Source organism: Pelmatolapia mariae, linkage group LG5 (genome assembly GCF_036321145.2).
Source record: "Pelmatolapia mariae isolate MD_Pm_ZW linkage group LG5, Pm_UMD_F_2, whole genome shotgun sequence".
Lineage (NCBI taxonomy): Eukaryota > Metazoa > Chordata > Actinopteri > Cichliformes > Cichlidae > Pelmatolapia > Pelmatolapia mariae.
In genome coordinates this window covers 5,120,541-5,141,590 of record NC_086231.1, presented here as the reverse complement: position 1 = coordinate 5,141,590, position 21,050 = coordinate 5,120,541, and the positions used below count along the sequence as shown (strand labels likewise).

Genomic DNA, 21,050 nt, shown 5'->3' with positions numbered 1-21,050 from the left:
GACCATCTCTCGGTTTCGTTGGGTATTCTGGTGCGCATGTTAATTTTGAAGGGAAGGCTGAAGCAGCGTGGTCCCTTTTTTTAAGAAAAACAAAAAGTGAACTTCCTGTTTCGGGGTGGTCCACAGACTGTGGAGAAAGGGAGGGAGAAAGGGAGGGAGGGAGCGAGGGGGGAAGGGGGTGCACATTCCCGCATTGGCTGTGCAGCCGACTCCAGGGTGCTTTGCGGGACTCCATAGCCGAACATGGGGTTTAATTTTGTCACCGTTTACGTAAAGCGGCAAACTATGGAAAAGCGCTCCTGAAGGAGGACAATGTGTCGGTTTCTGTGAACAATTCACTTATCTCCATCCGAGCGCGCTTGGCAGAAAGTAGACAGAAAAAAGGAGAGACGCGAGGCTTTACTGGAAACTCAGACTTACTTTCACGGTCCTTGGATCCTCAGCGCTCTTCCAAGGACTCTGGGAACCGAGTCAGAAAGTTTCATGCTGAATGTCTCTGCATTAACCTGAGGTAAGCAGTGCCGCTCATTCATGCTCGCTCCTCAAATCACAGCCGATTACTGGTAATTGTTACCGGGCTGAAGATTCTTCATCCTCCGAAAGTTGAGTTTAAGTACTTGAAACTTTTCTTAAAGTGAGAAAAGAAATTTCAGTTGTGTCACTAATGGTTATTTAGCAGATGCTGCGTGACTTTTACCTAATTAAGGTTCTATACCTTTAAAGTTTACAGTTTGCCACTCCAAATTTCAGTATTGGACCTGTTTAATATCTCTGTTTATCAACCAAAACCGAGTTCAGCATTGGTCCATCTTCACTTGCAAATTGTTTCTTCTGCCTTTTTCTGCCCATTTGTGGAGATGCACGGAGTGGCTCAGAGTTTGGACGTGACATTTTAACGTTGTGCGTTCATCTCCTGGAGAAGTTCTTCCATGAGAGGTCTGACCGCCTGCACGGTATACACTCATCAGGCACTGAGGAGGGCGGCAAGGCCACCCGAGAACAGCTGTTTCTTGTAACCTGAAATACTTGAGGTGCCAGTGTCTGCTCCAAATGTGAGGTCCTGCCAGGGCACCCACAAAACAACACCGTCACTGTGTGAAGCTTTAGTGGACAAAAAGCTCCTGTAGGTCTCTTATTAACTGACTTTCACTTCTGTCTTTCTTCTGGGGAAAAAGGGGGATATGAACTGAATAACCATAATCTGTTGTTAATCTGAGATAGATTATGGATTCTAATCTAATTATCTCTGCGAGAGGCCACTGTAGCTGCTAATGTGGGAAGATTAGGCTGCTGGACTTCATGTAGTGACCCTGGACTGAAGAGCGTCAACACTGGACTCAATGGGAGAGCCAAACACGTATTTATTCCAAAGTGACAGTGAGAAGTGCTAGGCATACAAACTCACAACCTCCCTTAACAGTATTTGCACAGACGCGCTCACATGCACACACAATATATACACTCCAATAACATGTGAGGGGAAGAGAATTATAGAATTATAAATAAATATAAATTACAATGAAATAAATTGACATTTAAAGGTTTATAGGCAGGTCTGGAGGCATTGTGGGATACCTGCTGAGCGTGATAGAAGCTCAGAAGTCAGTTTTTCTTGTGTCACGCACTCAAGCGACGTTGATATATTTTATTCAATTCCATTTCAGTGAAACTCAGTGCAGCATAGATTTAGCTTTTTACAAGTATTCGCACTCTACTCAAGGTTGAGTTGGGGGAGAAACTGAGGGGGGAAAGTGCACTTGTCCTTTGGCCACATGTGAAAAGCTCTGCAGGGGAGCTTCCTCGCCCTCCCTGGTCTTTATCACGTGTGTTAAGACCAAAAGGCTTCTTAATGGGAATGCTCTAAACAAATAGACCATTCAGGAAGCGACTGTTCTCCTAGAGCCAGACACAGGTGAGGACTGAGCTGGATTATCAGAGCCATATCAGAGCAGTGATAAGTCTCTCCCGAGCTGAATACAATTGGATGTGGTGGCACGAACCGCTTCCATCTTGGTAAAAACAAAGGAACAAATGTTTATCACTTTAAATGAAAGACATTTGTTGCATCTGCTTTACATTTGAGTAAAACTTTGGACACTGAAATAGCTAAACTTGAATTTTTAAATAGCTGTCTGTGGCATTTATGGTGTGGACAACCTTAAATGTTGGCATTATAAGGCAACCGGTCATGTGATACACATGTAACCAAAAGCAGGCAGCAACAAGTGCTGTGTTTTTGTCCAGATTCCATTTTAGTCCGCTCAGCAAGAAACACGTGTCACGTGATGCCTACAACACCCCCCCATTACACACACACACACACACACAATCCTCCTCCTCCCCAATACCCTCCTCCCACCTTCCAGAGAGGGGGGACGTGAGGTGGAGGAAAAGAGGGGGGAGAAAGACCACCCTCACTGGGATCACAGCCCCTCAATCAGACCCTTTCACACCCTGTGAACCTGAAACAATCAGGGTTTAATAGCAGCTGTCTGTCTGTGCCGGCCCTGGCCTAAACCGCGTAGGCTCACAGTGCATGGCCGATCGGTTTCGGCTGCAGAGAGAACAGAGTAGACAGGCATGGGATGCTCCAAAGGACACATAAGCAAAGACACACACAGACTCACAGATAGTCCTTTCTGTCTCTATCCCCTGCTATTCTTTTCTCAACTCCGACTATGCTCCTTTGACTCATGAAGAGGTGGTCTGTTTGATTAGATCTCTGATGACGGGGTCTGGTATTTGAGGCTTATGCTGGTTCTTCAGGTTGTGATTCTTTGTGTGTTTAGACTACAAGAAAACTTCAGTTGAGTTTGTGTGTCACCATTTATCTGCAATTGTTCATTGAGAATGGATACATTTTGGTTGTGATGACATTTTTGGTTATCTTTAAGCCCCCCAAAATCTGAATATTACTACAAGAAACCTCAAACATGTATGCCAAAAGTCTGTTTTCACCATAAAAAACTGAAGCCTGCAGTCAGTTCACACAAAGGATTTTGTAAGATCCCCTCTTCCTAGAATCCGTCAAATGATGCTTAAATGAAGCAGAGGAATGAGGGGGCGGGGAGGGTGGTTGTTACTAAGTAGTGGGCTGACACCAGAGGGCAAAGGCATTAGACACTTAGAAATCTTGAATCACATTAGCCAAAGGGCAGCCATAATAGAAAGGGGAAATGTTGCAGTCATGGGAAATATTCAGAAAATCATTGTTCGTGGTCACTTGGAGGTTTCCCAGCCACTAGAGGATGTACCAGACAAATTGCGTTAGTGGTGATTAAAAAAAAAAAAAAAAAAATCTGCAGAGATAATCAGTTCAAAGCAGTAGGAAAACGAGACAGAGGTCGGCTGCAGTTGATATAATTGCTTTGGTGGAGAGATGATGAAAAATTGAAGCCACAGTGGTGAGTTAAGACTGATCCCACAACTGATTTTCATTTTGTAGATGAAACATTTATCTAGTAATCAACCAAAACAGTTGACAGATTAATCAGGGATGAGAATAACTGCTAATGGCAGCTGTAATCGAATTTTATAGGTGCAGTCCAGCTGTTTCCTTATTTAAAAATAATCAGGAGTGGCTCCAGTGTGGAAACATTGTTGCTTTAGTGGAGCGCAGCAGGCAACTTTAAGAGTAATGTTGGTTCTTTTTTACATTAAATCCCAAGACTGAGCCTGAGGGAATATGTGCATGCATGTGATATTAAGCATGCTGCATGCAGTAAAAGGTGGGGTCGATTCCTTCTCCATCGTCCTTTCTTCTTCTTTGAATTAGGGTGGCGGTCTTTTATACATTCATGTGTTTGTGCACATGTGTGCGTTTAAGAGCAGCAAAGTAGGTCGACTGTTAACTATCATCTCATGTGGTCGATATTAGAAATCAAACTGGTGCTAATAGGATCCAGGTGAGACTGTGAATAGCTTTTATATGCACTAACAACCCACATGGATACACACTCATTTCCCACTCGGTTTGCAACAATGGGTGTGTGGTTGGGGTTTCTTTGAGGGATGGTGGTCGACTGTGGATGACAAAAGAAAGGAAGAGAAAACCAAATCTGATGTTGTAATTTTGTAACGATTATATTCAGTCGTCCGATCAGATTGGTAAAAGCGAATCAAGCTCCTGTGTGTGAGTAGTGACTATGTAATGAGCTTGTTGTTTACAGATGTGTGTGTGTGTGTTTGTGTGCATGCGGGTTCATTCACAGAGTTTTTGTGCTCTTGCAAGATTATGTACCCGTATGTGTGAGCGTCGATTGCCGCGTGTGTTTCAATGTGTGTGTTCTCAGCCGCTGTTGACTCATGGCAGAAAGCGAAGAGGAGGCGGTGTTTATTATTTCACCAGGTTGCCATAGACACGATGCATTCGGGTGCTGCCATCATCAGTGTAATTACAACACAGTTGTCTTATAGTCACCCTCCTCGCTGCCTGCGTCTCGCTGACGTCCACCAATAGAAACGGAAAAACACCGGTGTTACCCTTACGATTTCAGCGGTGTAGGATTGCCCTGAGATATCATGCCTGATACAATGAGTTGCTAAAGACCTCTGACTTCCTCAACAGGACGCATGCTTCAGAATTTTCCTTCTTCTTTTTTCTCTTCCTCTCCAACAAGAAGACAGATCGCTCCTCGTTAGCACTTTATGTGGAAGCAGCAACATTTCCAACAGTTCCGTGTGCTGGAACGATCATTTCCAATCCCATTTGGTTAGAGACAGAAGCAGGCAGAGTGAGACGATAAGTTAAGAAGTGCAGAGGCGTACTCGTGTTGCGTGTGTTGTGATGGGTCTTCTGGAGAACAGCTCTGTTATCTAAGATGAGATAACGTCTTAGGATTCCTGGCTTGGCATATGTTCTCGGGAAGCCTGCAGTTGAACCATATACTCTGCTGTATGTATAAAACACATATGTAGCACAAAATATGCGATTAATCGTGCCGTGCTATGCTGCATTTTTCATGCAGTGAGATGCAGATGCACATGGATGTCGATAGCAGTGTGTGTTTTGATTTCTTGTTGTTGTTTGTTTGTTTTTTGACACGTCACTGGTGAGTGCAGCATTACTTTTTTGATTACACGTCACAGTACACGGTAGTGTGCACAATATAAACATGCTTCCTATTTATCACAGTTAGTGCTTCAGAGTTAATGGGAAATTTTTCACCTTTTTTATATTGAAGTGCCTGATTTAAGAAAATGTTATGAAGATAACAAGATAAGATTTAGGCCTAGTATTTACTTTAAAATACTCGCAGTTACTGCAACACTTCTGTTAGTTCCCCCCGATACCCAGCCACGGTGTAGAGGAGCATCTGTGTGTTTTAATCACATTTCTCGGAGATAAGAACTTTGTGTGCCAACTCTGCCATTTCGAAATGAAGCTGTGCAGATCTACTTACCCATTTGTATACATTTTTTTTTCTGAATGACATCAGTGTCAGTGTGTTCCAGGTTTATAGGGGTACAAAACAAATTTAAAACAATGAATGGCCTAAACCACATATCATTGTGGCTTTGTACTGCATGTTTATGAGAGGAGTGGTGTGGTCAGTCGGACCCACAAAGAGAAAGATACAGATTCTTTCTCTTTATGTGTGTGTGTGTCTTCTTTTGTTACTTCCCTTCCAAATATTCAATTTCTTTCTAAATAAATCTTTCTCCTTGTCTGCTTGCCTTGTCTTTTCTTACTTTCTCATTCTTTCCCGGCCGCTCAGCCTCTTACGTCTATTTCTATTCCTGCCTCGCTGCTCTTTAACTACAGCAAGTGTGATTTGTGAGAAGCTACAGTGGCTAGCCAATGCCACGTTAACCAGATTGGATGCCATAACAGGAAGTCTGTCCGCATTCACGGACGTAGTATAGTGACGCACGCATAACTTGCTACCACTGCGAGCCAAATGCGAGGAACACTGCCAGTGATACACTGACACGAATCTGCTGCGGGTCAGAGGTTACTTCACCCGCGGTCATACGGCCTCATTTTTACTGCAGCACATCTGACTTGATGTTCAGTCCGCAGAGCGCTTTGATCAGACTTCATGCTCCGTATGGAAAGTTGGACTCTCACAGATGATTCAAACAGAAATCTCCACCTTCATTTTAATTTACAAGTCACATCTGTTGATTGCTTTCTTAGCAGGAACAGGATGATAAATCTGCCTACAAAGAGAAGCATCTGCAAGCAAACCGAACCCATTCGAGCTTGAAAGCACATCAGCGTAGGATTAACAAAAGCGATGCATGTGCTTGTTTTGTCGGGTTTCTGACGCCTTAAACTGAAGCAACCGAACGGTTTCTTCTTCTGCAGCATCAAGTATTGTTTACAGTTATGTTCCCTGTGGTCTGCTGACATAAAACATAACTGGCCTACTTTGTTGCTATTGAGAAAACAATCCCCATCAGGAAACAACAAACTATTGAAAGATTGTGTTTTGTGAGACACAATTAACTTCATTTCAGCAAAATGCATTGTTGTTGTCTCCTTTACAGTAGAGACAAAGAAGAAAAAAAAACACTTCCCGTGATTTTGGTACATATTTGCAAACTTAATTAAGCCTTTAGGAAAACAATATTGTTGGCAGACGCTGAGAAAGAACTTTCCATTTTCATTAACAGTGGAATTTTCTTTTTTTTGGGAAGTGAAAGAAGGGAGAAAGAGAGTAAAGGGTGAAGGAGTAAAATATTTCATAGTGGCTGTGGAGTAGTTGGAGTGAGAGAGAGGGAGAGAGATGCAGATTGTTTTAAATCCGCAGCGAGTCAGGCTCTCAAATTTATGCCCATGGGCTGCTTCTTGGGTGGGCTGCAGGGAGGGCGGTGCACTAGATGGAGCAGGGGAAAGTTGCCGACTCCAGACTGTTCGCCTTGCTCTGAAGCTTTTCCTGCTGGAACACATTTACAACTCAACCGTCCTGACTGGCTGACTGAGTGCCTGGCCCTGCCCTAACTGACTGAACTACAGGGACTGATTTTTCTGAAGCTTATTGAGCAACCGCGGTTTTTCAATGTGTTAGATGGCATTTCTAGCTTTAAGTGACGTCTTTCTTGTTTTCAGTCTTCTCTCGAAGTCTTCAGAAGTGAGAAACGATTACAGTATTTTTGCAGTTCTTGTGCTTTTCTAGATTTATTTTCAAAAATCAAGCTTTAAAAAAATTCCTCACTTCAAACGATTTCCTCCAACAAGTATTTTGTACAAAAGCAATGACAGAAACAATTCACATCTCGGCTTAAGAACTTGGATCAGATAAGGCATAATTCTGGCTCCTCTGTATTTCGTGCCAGCAATGACTGTTTGTTTTGCTCAGCATGGGAAAGATCCGGGCCCACATCTAGCCTACAAATAGATTCCCTGATGTTTAAGATGAGCGAGAGTGGCTCACTTAACAACCAGCTATCGAGCAGTGTTTTTCACTGTAGTGATCCAGGGCTCGATGTAAGCTGCCCCCAGCATCATTTCAACCTTTTAATATACTTAAAAAAGATCTAAAATAAAAGTGAAATTGGAAAACAGTCTAACCGAGTTTTTCCTCATGTCGTGTGCTACTTTTACACTGAAAAGCCAGCTCAGTTTCACAAATGTTTGAAAGGTTTTCCTGCCTCAGCACCGGCACAGGACTGAATGCACAGCAAGGGGATTACATCAGGAGCATGTAAATCAGCTCGCAGCACAGCTAACGTCTAAACTTTAGATATAGAAATTGGTGTTTTTTTCAACACGATAATGTGCTGACACTCACAAGCTTAATGATACATGTATATATATATATACACACTGCCACCATACAAGGCCAGAAGCAAATTGTTGCTGTGGTATCAAAAAGTATTTCCTCTTCACATTTAAAATGTTGTCTAAACTAAAATGTTTAAGTTATGAAAGAGAATTAAACTTGAGTTAAAACATTTTTAAAAAGCTACATCTGAAAAAAAAAGAGAGGCTTATGTGGGCACCTCTTCTGCCTGTGTGTCTGGCTGCTTTGCCAGCTAATTCACTCTGAAGGTATTATGGTTATTTGAGGGCTTGTAAACCATTAAGTCTTTATTTACAAGAGAAAGAAAAGAGGGTCTGGGTTAGTGCGTGGGGGCGAGCTAGGTCTTGGTACAGGCACTGACCCCACCATAAGTGATCAGAACAACTGCGTTTCTCAACTAGCAGGCCCGTGGGACATCTGGTCCTGCTCACAGCAAACTGCAGACCACTCCTCACTTACGTAATTGAGCCCATTAATTACGCAGGGACGGCCTTCATTTCCTTGTAGCCAATAACTAATAGAAAGCGAGCCAGTAAAGAAGAACTCTTAAGACATATATGATTTTAGGGGATGTGGTGAAACATGAAACAAGGCCTCCCAAGGTTAACAGTCCACAGGCTGTGCTGCAGCATTGTGTGGAGCAGGCCTGTCACAATAATCACTTTAGTTTGGACCGTAAGCTGTCCCAGAAATAATTGCAGGAATTTCTCTTTGTGCCATTTCCACAAACATTTAATGGCCTACAGGACTTGTAGTTCTTCTTCTTAATAAATACCTGACATTGGAGTTGAATATGGATAAATATCCTCAGTAAATGGATTCTAAATAAGAGAGAACCGCAAAACAAAACAATAATAAAAAGGACTCTCAGACTCCCTGTTTACAGAGTCATTTGATTGTTTGCTCTAATGGGATTTCCTCTTTTATATGACTTAACCCAAAGTCTCTGTAGAAGAATGTTTTGCTACTTGGCAGCCATCTTGGCGTCACCTCAAGGCACCCGTTTTGAGTCAACAAGATCATTCACCTATCAAAGTGGACGGGGAGGGGGGCTTATGCTTTAATTTACATGGCTAGCCAGACATAAAAAAAGAAAAGACTCAAAAAGTTTGGTGAATTTACCATAAATTAAGGTTTAAAAACCGTTTATCCTCTTTAGTTCAACACTACGTTGCAAGTTTCACAACAGTACCGCTATAACGGCTGCAGTAGACCAAGAAACATTTACCCACATCTTTACCACAATAAGTAGATTTGCCCGTCACCCCACCTCAGCTGGTGTCAAGTGTCATTGTGGCAACACGATTGGCTCATATTTTGTTAGGAAGCAGATGATTGGCTCTTGGTGGGAGTGGTGAGACAGCCATTAACTTTGGCATTACAAAAGTCTCCACTACTTTTCTGTTTGGGGTTCTTTGAAATGTTCTCACACTGTAGCTCTGGACTGTGGGTTAAAAAATCAACACCATTAGGACTAATTATTCAGAACCTTCTGGGTGTGATTATACAGTAGAGCAGGGCGATATGGCCAAAAATATTTATCACGATATATATTTGAAAATTTGCGATAACGATATAACTGACGATATAATTGATGCGAGACAAAATACAACTCCACAACATTACTAGCGCAAAAAGACAACCTTCCATTTATTTTCACTTAAACAAGAAGCTGGTTTTTATGTGCATTAAAGCTATATAAAAATTTAACAGTGCAAATGCAAATTCCTTGCTGAAAGTTTAACCAAAAGGCATTTCCAGTAGAAATGGGCTGACATATCCTGAGCATAACCATGTATAACATCCACTGAAGTTAAAAAGAGGTGCTTTGCAACATTAAACTGCAGTGTGCAGTAAGTATTTTTCGGACCATAAGGTGCACGGGATTATAAGGCACATTAAGCGAAACAAAGCAGTCAGATAAATCAAACTTTATTAAACTCATTCTTCTTGCTTCCTCCACTTCTGTACCATTGATTCATTAATGCTGTATTCTATCACAGCTGCTCTATTCCCATGTTGTTGCAGTATATTAATGACTAACCTCATATTGTGGATGGATTATCTCAGTTGTTCTCCTGACTGAAGTTTGGTCCGTTTACAGCATCCTGCCATGCGATTGCATTTGTCTCTAACTATCAGGAACCTTAACGTTAACTTTTATAAGTGGAAAAGTGTTAGTGTTCGTCCTCCAGCTTCACTGTTCATGTTATGCTAACATAGCTGTGTCGCTAGCGATCACGTAGCACATCATTATATACCAGGTAGCCCAACTTCAGTAACCCTACAAACACTGCTGTTTAGTTTCCTGTCTTCATTTATGTTGGAAGTGATAGCAGAGCTGTACGTTTGAATTTTTTCAGAAATCTCTCAGTCAGAACATGCTATATCATGCTTAGGTAACTAGCGAAACTAGCGAGCTAACTTCCGCTAGCTTCCTGCTAACTTCTAACTCCGTTAAGTGTAATAAATTCTGTTTTCATGGATGCCTGGAAGTTAAACTTCATAGTTACACCTGGTAAAGCAGTAATGCTGATTGTTTTATTACAGATGAAAGAATTTAGACAGTTTTTAACTCTCAGTTATGCTGCAGTGTTTGTTTGACCTGAAGAATACGGAGTTTAGGACCCAGATTACTCCAAGATTTAAGAGCATCTTAGTCCAACAAACACGGCAATAACGACGGCCGCTTACATGTTCTGCAAAAAAATGTGCTTTGTCGTGTATCTGACGGACAAACACCAAACCAGTTCCACATCACTGAAGTTGCACCATTTTTACAAACCAATTCTGGTTCATCTGTTTCACTCAACAATTGGCCATGTGCGTATAAAAACAAAGGCACTGCGCATGCGCGTTTTACTCATATTCTGTCGCGATATTTCATTTTCCTATCGTTGCCTAACATTATACCGGTATTACCGTGAATGGTATAATATGGCCCAGCCCTATTATACAGTCATTAGGGAGGAAAAGAACCAGGTATTAGACTGAAGTAGCATTTCATCTCCATTTCATATCGCTCACTTTCTGTGTGTGTCTGAGTGAAACTCTGACCCAAAGAGCAAGTGAAATAATGGAAGAAGCCAACTAAAAACGTCGCGTCTGAAAGAAAACATCGGCTCATCCCGCTAAGGTGCTTTGAAAACACTTTCTCACATACTGGTTGTTGTGGAATTTCAAAGTAAAGCTTGAGACGAGTGATGGTGCAACACAGCTGTCAGTAAAACTGTGCTCTGAAGTTACATCTTGTGGTGGAGTTTGTTGTTTCTTGAGCATCAGTAGCCACTGTTGTTGGCCACACACAAAGCTCCCTGCAGGCCATTTTTCTTGGAGAGGACCTGGAGTAGATGGCACACCTACATGTTGTGACTGGATGGATGCAGGTGTGATGCCTGTGGTTTCACATCATCTCCTGAGGAGAGCTGCTGTTAAGGTGGAATGTAAATTTGAGTGTAATTACAGAAAACATAAACCACAGCTTAAAAACAATGAAAACAAACCATTAAACGCTACGACTACTTATTGTCTGCTGTTCTTATTTGATATACTACATTTGATATTTCTAGAGCTCAGGATGCAAATTGTGCAGTCCTGAGCTTCCCATGCCGTGAACTGACCTGCCGCTGCACTCAGTGTGAAACAAATGTTGGAATGACAATGTGACTGTCGCAGCTGTTGTTGTTTCAGGTCTGTAGCTGTTGTCCTCTCATCCTCTTCTTGTTCTCATCAATGTCCTTTCACTGTCTTTATGCCAGAGGGGTGGTGCAGTGGGGTTAGCCTGCGGGACCGGAGCTGCCACAGTATTGCACCTGCTAGCAGAAGTTTGAGGAGAGCGTGAGACAACGGAAGAGTAGCTGGGGGATGAGAAACTGTCTTTCTGTCATTGTTGGGCAGAAGCAGAGAGAGGGCAGGGTACAGTGAAAGGAAGAGGCTGTGAGACTGCGCTTCTTGGTCTTTGGGCTGCGGGGGGAATCGCAGTACCATGCTGGGCATTTATGTCGGGCTTATGGGACCGGGCTCAGATGAATACACAGAGGGTCAACAGGGATCCACGCTCACTTTTCTGTTCTCACCCCACGCACAACGCTGTGGATTCTCACTGTGATAGTCTGGCAACCTGTGGTTCCCAGCTTTTCACCCAGTGCATGCTGCGAAGCACTGCAGCCCCCTTCCATACAGAATGAATGAAAAATACTGCCAAGGTGTTTAGATCTTTTTTCCAGATATCTTTATGCACATCACAATGTGTCTGTGTGTGCGCGCATTTTTAAATCCTCTTTTCTAGATAAATTTGCTTACACAGACATGCTTTTTTCTTCTTATGACGTTATTAGTAAAATCAATTTTAAATAAAGGCCGGGTTTTAACACTGACAGTTTTATTAAAGATGTTTCTTTAATAGTCCTCGTTAAAGTAAGTGCTCTTGTAGTAAAATGAAAGTGGAGCGCACACCTGACATTTGAGCGTAATCATTTGGATGCTGTTAGCTGCATTTTGCTTTATTGAGTTTATAAGATTACCATATATAAGATTAGCTTCTCTAAGATTTTTTTTTGATTCAGGACATGAACGTCTCCTCTGTTATTTTGATTAAGGTTTAGATAAGTTGTGTATAAAGCATAGTTCCACGTAGTTTACAGTCTGTGCTGGTCCTCTAATCCCTTTTCTTTATAATCTGATAAAGAATATCTCTGAATTAACATATTACCGTGCACTCTCACTGCAGGCCTAATCTGATGACTAAGCAGCAGCAGGCTGTGACTTTGTTGGACTTTCCCGTCTGCTGCAGTTAAACCTTTTGCTTTGTCATTTCTATTCAGGACAGGTCAGGCAGTTGTTCTGCTGGAGCCCGTTTATTGGCCCTTATTTGCTGGCACCTGTACTCCGTTAAAGCTCGGACCAGCTGACAGACCGACAGATGCACGCTCGTCTGTGTGTTCTCGGTGTCGTAAGGGCAGCATTTCATTTGGGATTCGAAGGGAAATTTGTTATGCTGTAGGGAACAGCCAGTGGATGTTCAAAGTTTCAAACAACAAAAACCCACAGGATCCCATTCAAAGGCATTATTTATCGACTCTTGTCTTCTCACGCAGCTGTGCAGCAGAAATGTGGTGAGCACTTGTGCGTTCGGTTTTGTGTATGTGCGAATGTTAGGTGCCGTGTGCACATGACTGGGCTTACTGGGCTTACAGAGTGGGCGAAGGGTCCCAGATGTGGATGTTGTGCAAGGAAGGAAGTTGTTGGTGATTAGGTGAACTTTTGGGCTTTTATCAGATGCTAAGAGTCGATCAGTGCAGACATTGAACTTCTGAGCTTTGTGTGAAACATTTCATTCAACAACCAGCGAGCCTTCGTGAAAGTACTCTGTATAGCCGCTGCTGAGAGGACAAGGGATAAATCTGAGATCGTGTCAGCAAAGTCACCCTTAAATATCAGTTATGCTGCAAAATTTGACATTTGTATATTCCAGCAAAGGTGCATTGTGTTGCTTGTAAGCTTGACTTTTTATTTTTAGGGGCGAGAATATGCTCCTTCCCCTATCAAAATACCAAATTGTTGCCTAATAACCAGAATCAACATTTAACAATGACTGAATTGTACTGAAATCAACAGGTCAAAACAATTCTAGAAAACCGGAGAAATGGGAATTGAGCTGGTAAAGATGGGACAACACTCTTTGCAGCTGCCATCTTTTGGGGATATTTATTATTTTGTGGTCAACAAAGTCACAGGCTGTGACTTTAAATGCTCTTTTATATGCTCAGTCACTAATGTGTCAAATCACAGATCTTTATTTGTGAGTGTGGGGCAATCTTTTCTGACTGAAAAAAGAGACTTTGTTTACTTGGAAATGGGGTTACAGTGAAGGAGTCTGTGGTTTAAAGAGAACAAATGCAGAAAACAGCTAAAGTAAAACTATGACCACTTCACCTTTTCTCAAAAATTTCTTGAAGTCCTGGATGGGTCCACTTTTCCACCCTCATTTCGGATCAGATTTTTTTCATCCCTCAAAGATTTGCTTCGAAGTAATGCAGCACTTCTTGTTTTCGCCTTGTATCTCAGTTCCTTGCAATCATAATCAAGTTACTTAACAACTCACCCCAACAAATCAGTGTTATAATTACAAAAGAACCGACATGTTCCAGTAAATGGGGAGCCCAATCCTTGCGGCTGCTCCCCGTCTTCCTCCTTCCCTCGTCTTGTGTGTCCCAGCTCACACTCCAGCTTCCTGTGGGATAGGGCCGAGCCTCGGGGCACAGAGATGTCTGTTTCCAGCCAGCGTGCTCGGTCACACATGCTCCAGCTTGTCAGACTGAGTTTGTGTGAGGGCAATGGGGTGTCAGAGTGAGAGCACGCGCATGTAAGCGCCTATATGTGTGTGTGTCTCTAGTTGTCTCCTTGTGCAAGTGTGTGTTTAGATGTTTCAGAGATACGGGCGCTTTCTCTGTGGGTGGAGGTGACTGTCTAGGACATGATGGAAATTTCAATTAGGAGTTCACTGTAGTCCAGGTTCATCTCAGGTTGCCTAAACACACTTTGTCTTTGTAAGTTTTATTTGTGGGAGAGCAGCGGAAAAAAGTGTCTGAAATTTAAAAGACTGTAAAACATTTACTGTCTCTTGTTGCAATGGAAAATAAACGGTATATATACACAACTTACACACAGGCCTCTTTATTAGCGTGTAACTGGAAATCCCTCGGACTAAGATAAAGATTTTATGCTCACAAAATCCAAGTAATGAGTTAATGTTTTTAAACTTCGAGAAGCCCAAGCTGGCATCTTCAGTTATGCCTGTTTGTCTGCTGACTCCCACAAAATATTGATTTACTGTTTACAAGACAGAAACACAGTAAACATGCACACTGAAGATTCTTGAGCCACCGTTTTTACATTTTAAATAATGCAAACCAAGAGTCAATCATAAGAATATTTATTTAAGCTTTAATATTTCTTTTTTGTTTTTGGGAGTGTGACTAACACGATATTCTACTGAAAAACAAGTTGTCACATTAACAAATGTCCTCAGTCATATTTTATTCACTCTTTTTTATTTTTTTTATTCTGTAAACGAATTCTGTGGTTTTTCCTCAAACCAAAGTGTTCAGTTCTGTAATTTCACACATTCAGGCTTTTGGCATGTTTATGTGGTTCCCCTTCATGTCTGATCACTTACTGGCAGTATGTTAGGAGACACTGTGGTGTGCAAACATCGATTCGATGTATGTGTATAACTGTGTAAGCAAAACCGTGTGTCTCTGTGCTGAACACATACATAGCGTTGCACTTTGCCTCAGTGCTTCTGCCCCTGCTGGTTGGCCATCAGAGAAGACTTGTGGTGTGTCTGAGGTGTGTGGCTTACCACCGTGTCACTGCCTGGAGGGCTCTCGCTGTCTGTTGTCACCTTTGTGCACCGACAGATGCTGTGCTTCCTTTCACAGACTAATCCAGAATAAAGTCGCTGACACGAGCGCATTATCATAAACACTCCAAGTGAAAAACCAACACTGTAAGTAATTTATATTTACTAGTATGGAATTAAACATTTTAATGGCATATGATATAGCTAAATGGGAACATAAGAGAACCACAGCCAGCTGAAAGTTGAGGCCTTGTTGATGTAAAATTTGTGGTTTCATCTAACTGGAAGTGGATTTTGTCTTTCCTTATGCTTTTATTTAAATGTAAAAAGCTTTTTGCTGATAGTTTTATATGGTCCAATATTGAACTGATTTTTTCCCCCTTTGTTACATTTTTCCTTCATACATGTGCTGTCTGTAGTGGCGAGTGGTTGCTGAGAATTCCTTATGTTCGCTGGAAATCGGTTGCAATGATGGTGCTGCACCAAAAACCTACTTGTGAATGGTTTGATTGCTAGCAGATTTCCATGATTGCACGTAGTTTTCATGGAAGATAACCACTTGTCTGCAAACACTTGCAAACTGCCGCCTGATTTGTAGCGAAACCTCGAAAAAGTGCAACACAAACATTTGTGTCACACTCTTGAGTTTCACTACCACTTGTCAAACGGTTGATGAGTCACCGTCCATCCAGACTGTGGGTTACCGTGGCAATCTGCTAGCGGCCAGTTGCAACAAGGTTTTTAGTGCAGCACTTTCTTTGTACCCAGTGACTGCCGGCCATAGTCAGCAAGCACCCACCAAATGGTCGGGCAATACACATTTTTCCTTAGCAAGTGGTGGTTGGCAGTGGGTCCCCGGGTCTATGTGACTGGGCCAAAGCTGTTTTAATGCGTGCGCTGCAGCCTCAAAATTATGTAGATGTCTCCTGACAGAGCTGCATGTGGAGGCAAATGTCTGCCACAGTAAGATCGGACAGTAAAGCATCTTTTACTGACCACCTCCTTAGTACACACAGCTCCGATATGCACTCTCTATGCCGGCCTGAACGGTGGTTTAGGGAGTGAAGATGCTGTCTGGTGCAAATTTTTAGAACTCTGGAAAAATGGTCTGAGGTTAACTTGTGAAAATGGCCTCAGATATTCACAGTTAATGCCATGGAGCTCTGGTTGCGTTTTACTATATGCTGTTACAGACTTGTGCTATGATGGAAATCTTAAGAAACTGTCACTATGTCTGATCAAGGGAAAGTGCTCTGTGATTTTTCTATAAAAGCAGCTAAAGTTTAGTTTTAACACTGTGAAGACATTTTTTCTACTAGTTCTACTTAATAGCATCTTGAGTGTCTATGGAATTGGATATTTGATACTGGCAAATTTAGAGGAAATGATTGCAAAAATATTGTGTTTCTGTGAGATAAGCAAGAAGCAGAGCTGCATAATCCCAGTGTATATATAAACATGCATGCACATATGCGCACATACTTTCACACGTTCACCTTTACTAACACAAACTAATACACCCAGAAGTCAAGAAGGGGGTTGTTTTAACCTCAGCCCATGGGGGTTTGGAAGTTAACAGGAAGTGAAACTACTAAGAAGAAGATATTTCACTGATCCTCCTCTCCTCTCCTCTCCATAAACACACTGAAGAGCAAACGTTTTTAACTTGGAGTGTTAGTGCCAGAACTCTTCTGCTAACTGACCCGGGGCTCTGAAGAGCTGCACATAACAGGCGCCCACATTGGCTTTTGTGTGCAGGAGGGTCTTTACATAACCCACATAACCAAGCACATTGTCTAGCAACCGGCCGACTACTGAAGGGCCTTGTAAATGGAGGAGGGGGTCTACTTGAGTGGAGGGCAGTAGCCGAGTTGAGAGGCTAGTGGAGCTAAGCTAGGTCGTGACTAAAGTTTGTCACCTGGATAATGCCCAAGTGGTCCAGATGCAGGGAGCTTTCTTAACAGCAAAAAGCAAATAATGACTTGCCAAGGGATTAGTTTTAGGGAGTTAGGTGGGAAAATGAAATGTGCACACAAACATTTTTATTTTCCGAAGGTGTGCTAAAAGCTTGATGCAAAGAAAAATCCCACTTTTTTTTTTTTTGCAAAAACTCACATTTTTTGCCAAAGTAAATCATTTCTTAGTTAGTTAAGGCCCCTCAGTGTGCTCCCTGCTACATTACTCCACAAAGCCTGGCCTTCTTCACCCTGTTTCCAGCGTTTGGGTCCGAGCCAGAATTCCCTTGGAACTGCCCAGGATGTTGAGGTATATTTTTCCTCCCCACTCCCAACGATTAGTTTTTTCAACATGTTTTCTTTTTGCATAAGAGAAATATTTGCATGTTTCTTTCGTTACGCCGACCCGATCACACCCAAAAGATTTTAAGATGTTTGTCTGCAGTCAATGTCAGATTTTTACTTTTTTTTGGGACATGAAAAAAAAACTAAATTATGCTTTGGCAGGTGGACACTGAGGACATTTTTATTCCAGATTGACTTTCAGTACAAAACCAACTGTATCCCAGAAGAATCTCCCAATGCTGACTGTCACCAAGCAGTCACAGCAGTCATTTAAGTGGCAGCACAACAGGCTCTCAATGGCAGCTGTGATCTTAACACAGAGACTCATTATGAGGTCCACACTTCACCTTAGATCAGATGATAATGATCCATTTATCACTGACACTTGATGCCCCGGTCATTCTTAACAGCTCACTCCAGGACAGAGGAAGCTTCTACTGGTTTTCCTGAGATGTTGCTATTATCTTACAATACACAAAGACAAGGTGTCCTGATGGCTCATGTATGAGTCCTCCCCACGGCCCCCTTGCTGCACCACTTGGAGTTTCACGCCATTGTCTCCAAGCTGCCAGAGCATGTAGGCCGGGGTGGGGTGGGGGTGGGGGGGGGGATGGATGTGGGTTGTATGGGTGCTTTGCAAAGATGTGTGAAATGGGAGTATGGGTATTAAGGGTCTTGGCTCAGTTGGGGGTCTATTGTCCTGAAGACTGAGACCCCTGCTGGCATCCATGATCTCCCCCATTGACACAGAAGCTCTGCTTTACTCCCAGTGTGTTTTTGTCAACCTCTTTCTCACTCTCTCTCTTTCTCTCAGTCACTTGCACGATCACTTTTTTTCAGCTTTCTTTTTGCTCTGAGTCACAGTAAAAGAATCTGGAGAGTCCTTCTCGCTGCTGTTGCATTTAACTGGATTCATACTTGACGTCTTGTTGTTGATGGCAGTGGTGACAGGCCACTGTCGCTGTGTTTCATTAGGGTCAATTAGAGATGTCACGATACCAGAAATTTAGTGATCAGTACCAATAGCAGTAGAGGTACTCAGTAGCAGGCCATTTATTTAAAATGTTAACATTTTATTTTGTTGACAGGACACAGGCTGGAATGTGAAGCCTACCAATCTAACCGCAAGGTATCATGTTAGTTACATTATTTTAGCTTAAGCCTTTATATAACGTTATTCATTGCAAAGATTTTAGCCTGTCTAACATAGCTGATTTAGACATAGCTGATGTAACCTACGTAAGTGAGATTGTGCTGGTGCATTATGTGCTAATTACCGTGTGGTTGTGTCCCGGTGTTTTATGTAGTGCCAGCAGATAGAAACAAAGTACATGGACTTTTTTCCCTCCTGGTTCCCCACTCTTTGTTGTCGTCAGTCTTTTTCAGGGGTAAACATATTTTCTCTCTATATTTTTCGCCATCTTTGTACATTCCCTCGCGTCCATTCCAATAGTTTCAGCAACTCTGTAATTTGTGAGTTATTATATTGAGACTTTGATTATTACTCCTTATATCGAGGCAATGATTGTTATTCTCTCACAGTTAAAATGAAAAAACTGTGGCGGAAAAGTACTTGGAAATTCACAGGAAGTATCATAATAGTCGCGGTCTGTGTTGACCTGACATGTAGTTACATTTCCAGGGAGGTGGACGTCAGGTATCTGCACCATTCACCCTGTTGACCGCCGTTGGTATTTCCAAATAAAATGTCAAAATTAAATGTAACTATGTAATTTATTTGAATCAACGAAGAATTTTGTAATAGATGCATTACTAAAATGTGCTTTACGTCTTCTTGTATATGGGCAGCCTTGTCCGTAGTAAAAGCTTTACACCTAAATTACCCCAAATCTTTGCATTATTGCACGAGCCCCATATATCACGTATCCTAGGCCAGACCCATACTGCAATTTCAGGGCTGATACCAGTACTTACTTTTAAGCTTATTTTAGACTTCTGCGTTGAATCTATGCAGAGCCTCTATGCAAGTTTCCAACACTGTTGTGAGCATTTAAACATGTGTGTCGTTTGCCTCCTTTGCTCTGCAGCTGCGTCACAAAACCAGTAGTTGTTCATTGAGTTTCTCTCCTCCAGTTCATCCAGAAGACAAAGAAATGTATAGGAGGAAATGACAATACTGAATGGGCCACCTTTTGCTGGTGGCGTTGGTCATGGTTTGACATACTTACGGTGTAGATTTACCGCAGAAGCACAAGTCCACTGCAAACAGCATGTTTGTGTTATTGAAAAGCAAAAATTATAAATTTATTGTTTATTAACTCTCTAGCCATGTATTTCACAAGTTAGCTCCCTGAAGCCGCTCTACTTGACATAACTCGATAACGCGATTTCTGCTTCAAGTTCTGTCAGTAAAGAGTTTTGTCAGATATACATACTGATATATGTCTGTGACAGGCCAGTACTGGCTGTTGATACCGGTCAGCAGATATTGTTCAAATAAAATGTAAGAGCTGTGAAGTTGTTCAGCAGCATAATAACTGGGTTTGTTGAAGGAATACTGCACAAATTTCAGTGTGTTTTTCTTACTGTGGTCCTAAAAGGTCCCATAAACTGCAGCATTAAGCAGTTTGATTTTCTTGCTTGAGGATGACTGAGCAGTATATGCATATCGATATAAATCCTTCCCTTTCTAATTGATCTCCTCTTGCCACCAGCAAAGACCTCTGGGTGATTCGGACACAGTTTTGAGTGTGTTTTGGGCAGATTGTGAATGTGTGTGTACATATACCTATTTGCACAGTGTTATCCAGCTTGTGTGAGGCCAACAGGAGTCACACGATTGTCAATAGTAGAAGTCTATAAAAACCTGTCATTGACAAAGAGAGAACAAACAGCCACGGTTTGTTCAGGATTTCCTAACAAACACTCCACAAGGAGGGCCGTGGTTAGTGGAGAGAGGAGGAAGGAGAGACAGAGAGAGGCAGTTAGGAGTTGACTCTCCCTGAGGAACAACAGATGAAAGAGCGGTAAACAATTATGGTGACTGGATGCTGATATCCTAAAACTAAAGGTAAACACGCTAGCATCTGGTGGTATTGAGATTCTTGACTTTAAAAGCCATAATATGCTAGCACCATTTGAAGATATATATATTCATAAAGAAATCTGTTAGAATTTTGAATGAAACTACTTAATCGCAACAAGTGGTTAATTGTGTGTACAAGCATATATTAAGCTAAATGAATGCTTTTACAGTGTTAATGTCTTAATTTGATTACTTGTAAGAAGCATTTTTATTTCATGTTAGACTGTTGAGTGGTTTAGTCTTGAAAGCTCTTGTGTAACTGGGTTTATTTGCAGATCGGCAAAGCCCGCTTGAACTTTTTTATATGCAATCCTGAAAATTAAAAACCTTAAATTAAACGTTTCTGTGGTTAAACCCTTAATATTGAAGTCTTTTGACTTTACTGAAATGATGCTCTTTCTTTATAAAGTCCTGTTAGCATCATTCTAAAAAGGTTCACCAATGAGACTGTGCTTTATATAGGCAGGATTTCACTGGATGGCATCTTAAACAATCTTTCTTCAATTAACTATATACAAAAGTAAATAAATTCATTCAGGATGTGATGAAATAACAAGAACAAACTCATTCATGTGTGCACATGCATCAACCAG

The 21,050-nt window shown here is 41.8% G+C and overlaps 1 protein-coding gene across 1 annotated transcript in view; it reads left to right on the top strand.

The window, feature by feature from the left end:
- The first annotated feature begins 285 nt into the window (after positions 1–285).
- gli1 (GLI family zinc finger 1) overlaps positions 286–21,050 on the top strand; it is a 54,280-nt gene continuing 33,515 nt past the window's right edge. Inside the window, exon 1 of the mRNA XM_063473420.1 lies at positions 286–511. The gene's annotated coding sequence lies outside the window, so the exon portion shown is untranslated. The remainder of the gene's footprint in view (positions 512–21,050) is intronic.